Source organism: Diceros bicornis, chromosome 9 (genome assembly GCF_020826845.1).
Source record: "Diceros bicornis minor isolate mBicDic1 chromosome 9, mDicBic1.mat.cur, whole genome shotgun sequence".
Lineage (NCBI taxonomy): Eukaryota > Metazoa > Chordata > Mammalia > Perissodactyla > Rhinocerotidae > Diceros > Diceros bicornis.
The window spans coordinates 27,370,301-27,377,487 of record NC_080748.1 but is presented as its reverse complement, the minus strand read 5'-3'; positions in this window follow the sequence as shown (position 1 = coordinate 27,377,487).

The window sequence follows — 7,187 nt, the reverse complement described above, 5'->3', positions numbered from 1 at the left end:
TGTTTCCATCTTTTGGCTATTTTAAATAATGCTGCTATGAACAATGAGTGTATAAGTACCTGTTTGAGTCATTGTTTTCATTCTCTTGGATATATACCTAAAAGTGGAGTTGCTGGATGCTATGGTAATTCCATGTGACTTAACTTTTTGAGGAACCACCAAACTGTTTTCCAAAGTGGCTGCACCATTTTACATTCCCACAAACAACGCACAAGGGTTCCAATTTCTCCATATCCTGGCCAACACTTGCTATTTTCTGATTTCTTGATAACAGCCATACTAACAGGCATGAAGTAGAAAAGTAATTTTTTAAAGGAAAAAACTGAAAATTTTTCCAACAGATGCTGCAACCTGGCTGTTGGCAGATGTCTTTTGTTTGGTCTTAAATTGTTTTATAAATGTGAGCCAACACTTTAGATTTCACACACACACACACACACACACACACACAGCTTCTCCCCAAACATCCCATGGACCCAGGCCGGGGCACACGTGGGCACAGTTGTTACATTTCTGCACACGTGTTCTCACTGGAGGAACTCACTTTGCCTCCTCGAGGTGTACCTTTACTTCCCTGCTGGATTATCTTTCCTCTATGGCGGCCATGCGCAATCTCTCCTTCATGTCAACATCCCTTCTTCTGCCTGGTCACATCCTCCTGTTCAGCAAGGCCCTTGTTCTTTCCTTTCCTGATGTCTCCTGTTTCTCTTCTGCTCAGTCTAGTTCAGGGGAAGAGAAAGCTGGCAGTCTGTTTGTTAGGGGGAGTAGGATGAGCACCAACGTCCCGAGGGGGCCCCAAGTGTAGCTGGAATGTGGCAGAGCCATGAAATTAGGGACCCTGCATCAGTCTCTGATGATTACCCCAAAAATACCAAGTGGCAGCACCGTGAAAATTCTCCAAGCCCCCACTGAAGGACCACGCTGATTGATGTTATGCACGAATCCCCTCCAGGGATTGTTCCTCTTTTATTGTCTGTTCTTTCATCCAGTAAACGTTTACTGAGCACTTACTGTGTGCCAGTCATAGGCTCTGGGGACACAAAAAAGTGGTTCCTGCCCTGTCCCAGGACTGATGGGGAGCCCCTGAGCCACCGGGGCTAGTTGGGTTATTATGACTCATCACAGAAACCACCAGGAAAGGGGGAAACTTCAGCTGCTAACATTGCCTGAGTTTACTCTAGGGCAGTGCTTCTCAGACTTGAGCGTGAATCAGCGTCACCTGGAAGGCTTGTTAAAACACGGCTGGCTGAGCCCCAGCCTAGTTTCTGATTCAGTAGGTCTAGCGTGGGGCCTGAGAATTTCCATTTCTATCAAGTTCTCAGCCTATGCTGCTGGTCCAGGGACACACTTTGAGAACCACTGTTCTACGAAAATTAGGCCAGGGCTGGTCTAAGAAAACTCTCTCCCCTTCACTTGTTCGTCTTAGCTAAACATCCCAATTCATGTGACAGCCATTGTTGTTAGATGTTACTGGAAGATTTCTGAAATGACTGGCTGTCTCGATAGCAAACCCAAATTATAACTGTGGGGGCTAGAAATGAGCTCTCCAAGCTCTCGCTTGGGGAAAGGAATTCTTTCTACCACAGCATAATGAATCAGTAACTTTCTGAGTCATTACTTCTGCGTGCTGAGACCTCCCAGGAGTCCTTGGAGTGGCCCTTTTGCATCCTGACCTAGTTGAGGTCAGTGTTGAAGCTCTCCCTGAAGGTGAAGCTACTGAGGCTGCTGGTGCCAAGACTGCTTATCCGAACTGGAAATGGCAGCTCGCCCGAGACAACCTCCTACCTCTGCAGAAACACATCTGGAGTTCTAATCACTGGAGTTATCAGAGGGTTCCTGTCTTATCTCCTCTTTTTTTCGGCAACTAGGCAGCTCTCAGCTTGTTGATTCAAGAGCTGAATTCTACAGTCTCCAGGCTCTTATTTAGGATTTATCCTAATCAGGAAACAAGTATTATTTTGTGTATTTCACAGTCTATACTAGAAAGGGAGGGGAAAGGAAGACATCCCCAATTAACTGAACTTTGCAGGTGTAGATTAGTCCCTGCAGGCACATGTGACTCTTTTTTATTTTCAGTTTGCATCTGTCCTAATTTGAGGGAAATCAGTGTTTTCGTGGTGGTATAATTCTAAACAATGTTTTACTTAAAGCAGTGTTTCTCAGCCTTGGCTGCACGTTGGAATCCCAGGGAGCTTTATAAGCACTGATTCCAAGAGCCAGAGCTGGGCAATTTGAGCAACAACAGTAATCAAGCAGTACTGGATTAAACCCAAAATATATATAAATATCCATAGGTCCATACTGGTATAAATAAATGATTTAATAAATAGATAAATGGGGAGAACAGACAAATCTGTGCAGAAGAATTCCAAATAAATTATGTAGATACTCTGTCCTCTAGAAGGTGGAGCATAACTCCCCACTCCTTAAACTGCATCTGTCCCTTCCTCAACCTAAAAAAGGTACAACACCTTGGGGCCTCTTTGGATTTTGTAAGCAACATATTCCTCATTTGAGTGTGTTACTCCAGCCGTTCACTAAGTGACCCAAGAAGCTGCTAGCTTTGAGTGGGGCCCAGAACAAGAGAAGGCTCTGCAACAAGTCTAGACTGCTGTACAAGCTGTTCTGCTGCTTGGGCCACAGGATCCAGCAGATCCAATGTGCTGGAAGCGTCAATCGCAGATAAAGATGCTGTTTGGAGCCTTTGCCAGGTCCCTATAGGTGAACTGCAGCACAAGCCCTTAGGATTTTGGAGCAAAGCCCTGCAATCCTCTGCAGATAACTACTTTCCCTCTGAGAAACAGCTCTTGGCCTGCTACTGGGCCTTAGCCCAGTATTTAACTATGGACCACCAAATTACCAGGTAACCTGAAATCCCCATCATGAACTGGGCGTTATATGACCCACCAGGCCATAAAGTTGAGCGTGCAGAGCAGCACTCTATCATGAAATGGAAGTGGTAAATAGGCGGTCTCCGACTTACGATTTTTTGACTTTACAATGGTGTGACAGTGATACACATTCAATAGAAACCATACTTCGAATTTTGAATTTTGATCTTTCCCCGGGAAACATGCAACGTGCAGTACGATCCTCTCTTGTGATGCTGGGCAGAGGCAGCGAGCGCAGCTCCCCGTCAGCCACGCGATCACGAGGGTGAACAGCCGATACACTGACAACGTTCTGTGCCCATCCAACCATTCTGTTTCTCACTTTCAGCACAGTATTCAATAAATTACATGAGACATTCAACACTTTATTATAAAATGGGCTTTGTGTTAGATGATTTTGCCCAACTGTAGGCTCATGTAAGTGTTCCGAGCACGTTTAAGATAGACTGGGCTAAGCTTATGATGTTCATATGTAGGTGAGATTCATCCAATCAGTTGAAAGCCTGAGTGGAACAAAAAGGCTGACCTTCCTTCAAGTAAGAGAAAGCTCCTCCTGTCTGACAGTCTTTGAACTGGGATATAGGCTTTTTTCTTTCCTTCAGACTTAAAATGGAACATCGGCTCTTCCTGGTTCTCAGGCCTTCGGACTCGGACTAGAACTACACCATCAGCTCTCCTGGGTCTCCAGCTTGCCAGCTCTCGCTGCAGATCTTGGGACTTGCCAACCTCCATAATTGCCAATTCCTCATAATCAATCAATCAATCAATCTCTCTCTTTCTGTATATATATATATATACACACACACACAATCTCACACACAGACTATTGGTTCTGTTTCTCTGGAGAACCCTGACAAATAAAGGGAGAATGAACAAGTCTCCCATGCAGAAGAGCTCCAAATAAATTGTGTAGATACTCTGTCCTCTAGGAGGTGGAGCATAACTCCCTGCTCTTTAAATGTGGGCTGTGCACAGTGACTTCCTTCCAAAGAGTAGAGTATAGAAAGGGGGAAAAAGAGATGCCTTATAGTCAAGAAACCTGACAAACACTACTTCAACCAGGTGATCAAGGTCAACATCAACAGTGATAAGTGATGTTGATAGTAAGTACCCTTCATATGATGTGAGGAAGATGGCACCTTGCCTCTGTGGTTTTACTCCCCAAGACCCATAACTCCACGGATCCAGCCTTAGGAGCAGGAGCACGGAAGGGTGGTGATTCCCAGCTCGCACGCTCTCTCTCCTGGCGCTGGGAAGGACTGCCCCTCTGCATGCCTAAGGCCAGGGTTTTTGGGTGGGAAGCATGGTTTCAAAGGGGATGGAGCGATCATCTGGAGAAATAAGAGATGGACTATTTCACACTACAGATTGGTAAAGACGGTTATACTAGTTTTACTCATATTTTCTCTCTTTCCACAATTAATATATAACATTTTTTGCCTTTTTTGTGAACAGCTTTATTGAGATCTAATTCATATACCATACTTCTCACTCATTTAAAGTGTACAGTTCAACGGTTTTTAGTCTATTTACAGAGTCAAGCAACCACCACCACAATCAATTTTAGAATATTTGCATCCGGCTGGAAACAAACCCTTACTCTTTAGCAGTCACACATTTCCATCCAACCTCCCCAGCCCTAGGCAACCACTACTCTATCATTTGTCTGTATAGATTTGCCTATTCTGGACATTTCATATAAATAGAATCACACAATATGTGGTCCTCTGTGACTGACTGACTTCTTTCACTAGCATAAAGTTTTCAAGGTTCATCCATGCTGTAGCCTGTATCAGTACTTCATTTCCTTCTGTTGCCAAATAATATTCCACTGTATGGATATACCTCATTTTACTTATTCATTCATCAGTTTATGGACTGCTATGGACTGAATGCTTATATTCCCCCAAAATTCATATGTGGAAGACTAATCCCCAACGTGAAGGTGTTAGGAGATGGAGCCTTTGGGAGATAATTAGGTCATGTGGGTAGGGCCCTCCAGATGGGATTAGTGTGCTTACAAGAAGAGACATAAGGGACCTTGCTTCCTTTCTCTCTCCGCCCTGTTAGGATACAATGAGAAGATGGCTGTCTGCAAACCAGGTAGAAGGTCCTCACCAAACCCAAACATGCTGGCACCCTGATCTCGGACTTCCCAGCCTCCAGAACTGTAGAAATAAATTTCCGTTGTTTAAGTCACTCAGTCTATAGCAATTTGTTATAGCAGCCCACACTGACTAAGACGTAGATCTGTGGGTTGTTTCCACTTTTTGGCTATTATGAATAATGCTGCTATGGACATTCATGTGCAAGTTTTTGTGTGCACATGTTTTCATTTCTTTTGAGCATACACCTAGGAGTGGAATTGCTGGGTCATATGGCAACTCTACATTAATCTTTTAAGGGACTGCCAGACTTTTCCAAAGCAGTGGACCAGTTTACATCCCCACCAGCAGTGTATGAGGGTTCTACTTTCTCCATATCTTCACCAACACTTGTTATTATCTGTCTTTTTGATTATAGCCAACCTAGTGGGTGTGAAGTAGCATCTCCTTGTGGTTTTGATTTGCATTTCTCTGATGGCCCATTACATAACATTGTATAATCAGAATAAAATAAATGCTATTTCTAAAAATAGCAACAACTATTCTTTTGGTAAGACATTATCTGTGTCCCAGTTTTCTCTGACATTCTGTATTCTGCATTTCAAATTATGTCTCTGCTCTTTTGAACTACTTGGGAATTTACTTGTAAAAGTGTCCTTTACTGTTGCTAATTTTCTCTAATGTCATTAACTTTTATGGAAATTTATTTTTACTTGAGTTTATTACAGAAGTGTGGCTTTCCTATCCTCACTCATGGGATTTCATTCTTTCTCTGCTAATGAATTCTTCCCCCTCCACGTGTTAGAACAGCCAACAGCAGCACACTCACTTTCAGACCAACGAACCTGCATCCAGCGTGCCCAAGGGGCCCTCTCAGAGGGTGGGGGACAATGCTATCCTGGCAGAAATGAGATGCCCCTCTGAATTCCCCATGGACAAGCCCAGGCCCCTCCACTGAGAGTGGCAGATTCCTGGGCATTGTGGTGAAACAACAGTCATCCAAGAGCTGTGTGACGTTGGCCATCTTCATTATTTCCATTTTTCTTTCCCAAATTGAGATAGTGTTTCCATACTACATAAATAAATGATTATCAAGCTTTTCAAGGTTAAGAAACTAAGGGTTTTGAGATAATTTAAGTTGAAAAAGTACTGCAATGAAGCTTGTCTTCTAGCCTCCTTTTCAAGTTGCATATCATATCACTTAGGATTAGGATTATGTTTGACTGCAAAATAAAAATAGCTTATACAAGAGAGAAATTTATTTCTTCTAATGTATAGATCCGGTAGCAAGCAGTCCAAGCTAGTATGGCAGCTCCATGGTGACAGGGACCAAGGAACCTTCTATTTTGTTGCTCTGCTGTACCTAGAGTCCATTCTTAAGATCACTTCATGGTTCAAAGTGGCTGCTGGCGCTCCAGCCATTACTTTTTCATTCCAACCCATTAGAAGGATGAAGCTAGGAAGAAGGCACACATTCATCCCTTTAAGGATACTTCCCAGAAATTACACGTACCACTTAGTAACATTGTCGTACCTAGCTGCAAATGAGGCTGGGAAATACTGTTATTATTCCCTATAGCCATGTGGTTGGCTAAAAATGGAAGATTCTGTTACTAAAGAAGAGTAAAACAGAGCAGATATTGGGAGAAAACTAGCAGTCTCTGGCATCGCATCTAAGAATAATGATTCCCTTTCCCGATATCCTCAGCACTACAAGCGCAAGCTCAAAGTTCAGCCTTCACTCTGACAGTCAGTAGAGAAGGTAATGCACTCTATAAACTAGGAAGACGTGATTTAATCATGAGTCTCCAAGTTTTTTCCTTTTCTAAAACCTTTTTCGTTGAGAATGTTCTCTCACTGCTCACTGTTCCCTGATCAGGCCTGGTGCCTGTGCACATTGTCTCCTCTGCATAGAATGTCCCCCTGTTGAGGCTGAGATGCCCCTGTTTATCTCTCAGAACCCAGTTCTATTCCTCCCCGGACCCCAAGAAAGAAAAAGGTAATTACCCGCCACTGTGTCCCCATTACCCTTCCTTTGTACCATCACACCATAATGACCTCTTTTTGAGTCTCTAGTTCCAATGACTCTGTAAGCAACTCAGAGGCAGAGAACATCACTTCTTATCAAGCTATCTCCATACCCAGGGCCAGCCCAGTGCCTGACACTTCCATAGGAGCGGCTTGGCAAAGG